A 2,116-nucleotide genomic window follows, 5' to 3' on the forward strand; every position below is an offset into this window, starting at 1 on the left:
GGGGGCCCCTCAGGGGGCTTCCCCCCCGGCTGCTCTAGAAGACGTGGCGGTAGGCCTCCCCCCACCACCACCACCTTTTCCTGAAGAGCTTGCCCGGCTGGGAACCGGCTGCCTACATAATTGCTCTTGCCACCACATCTGAAGGTTTGGGTCTGTCAAGTGAAATTACTTTTTTTTTTTTTTCTCTCCTCTGGGATTTGTTTTCACGAGGTTTTCCTGCGTAGCTTTCCTTCTTTTTTTGTGTGCCGCGCCGCCCTGTGATGCCCTGGTAATTCACGTGGATGTGGCATGACCAGTGGCTTTGTACGCCCGATGTTTTGTGCGCTCTGCTTTTTAATGTGTGAAGTAATTAAAACAGGAAAAAAAATCTTTTCAGTGCTTGCTTGATCTACTCGCAGTGGCTTTCTGCGCAGTCTCAAGCTTTGGCATACTTCTTGATACTTGTTAAACTTACTTAATAAAGTAAGTGTATATACAAAAAAAAACCCAACCTTGAAAAGCAGTCCCACAACAAGAAACAGTATACATATATATACTTGCTCTCGTCCTGTTTAGGAAAAATTTAAATAAGTAGGTAACACCTTACATCGTGTCTGTAACACCTTACATCGTGTCCTGGTGCCTGGGCCAGGTCCAGCCATAGCCAAGGCAAGTTATTGTACCCAGACTTCCCAAATTCTCAGGAACAAAACCAGCAAATAATAACCAAATTGAAGCGTAGAAGTCACCAATCATATAAAAATAGCTTCACAAGCTCATGTAACTGTTTTCCTGTTTCATAGTAAATCGTTTTCCACTCCTGAGTTTTCCCTCCTCTCTCTTGAGGTCTTTCAATTCAGATCCTGCATTACTCATGAAAATCTGGTTTTATTAAATATTCATGAACATCAAGTTTTGTCTCAAAAATTGTGAATTATATTTTACACCGATCGGTGCACTTCTAAAACATTGATACTGATTTAGAAGATTAATTATTTGTAAAGCCAGAGCAGAAGAACTTTCTGGCATAGGAGTTCATGACACACATGTAAGCATCTTGTTTTAATGGAATTATGTCAAGTATGTTTAATCTAAAATACCATTTTCAGCAACTTTCCTGTTTTGATTTTTGCTTATTAAATATGAAGCTAAATGTTCTTGAACCCCAGGTTCTCAAAATTAAAAAGTCTAAACAATAAAATCTCATCCACCCATAACACAAGACCAAAGCGTATCAAACTTCCTTAAACAGTTTCATCAATATGCCTCAGGGCTGCCCTTTGAAATTTCGTGTCCAGGGAACCCTCAACATCCTGAAAATGCCAAGTTAACTGCTGCTTGTGGTAGTAGTAGTGCGTCCTGTTTACTACAAATTTGGATGGGACTAATTAATTTCACATAAGCTTTGAAGCACCACTAAACACTGGCCCACTATTAAACTCCTGGATTGGATCTGAACTCGTAATCTTCATGTGAAAAGTTTTGGACCTTCATGCCTGATGCAAGGGCCATACGGCACTCACTTCTTCTCTTACAGGTACAGCGTCAGAGGGGCGCTATATATTTTAAAAGAACCCGAACATCTTCCAACACGGGGGATTAAAAAAGGAGTAATGTTTAAACTCTGGAGTACTCTTTTGCAGCTTTGGTCCTGCAAACACCCTTTAATAATTGAAATCTTTCACTTAAGTTGCTGCGCTCCAAATAATGCCATGATGTCAGTTGTAAGTGGTAACCCACAAGGCTACGTTGAAGGTAGTTTGAGGTATAATTAATATTTGCCACAACTGGGGGGGTGGAAAAGAGCATTAGATTTTTAAGTTTTTGTTATGGTGAAGTGGAAAATAGCAAGTATGCGTTAGACTTAACTGCCACTTAGATACACGGGAGCTCCCCACATAAAAAAAACCCCAAAACCCCAGAAGCATACTACAACATGAGTCTATGGTCATGGCTGGTATGAGAAGTCCTCATCCTGTGAGAGTAGAGGACATTTTGGGATCTATTTTTGGAGCTTTTCCCATGTCCTGTTCTCCCATTAATGCGAAGAAAGAATAACAAAAGTTTAACTAAAAAATACTAAAGGTTCCTTACGTATCAGGTTTTCTACATGTTTTCATCAGCCACTGTTGCTCCT

This window comes from Egretta garzetta, unplaced genomic scaffold (genome assembly GCF_000687185.1).
Source record: "Egretta garzetta isolate BGI_Z169 unplaced genomic scaffold, ASM68718v1 scaffold59, whole genome shotgun sequence".
NCBI classification, from domain to species: domain Eukaryota; kingdom Metazoa; phylum Chordata; class Aves; order Pelecaniformes; family Ardeidae; genus Egretta; species Egretta garzetta.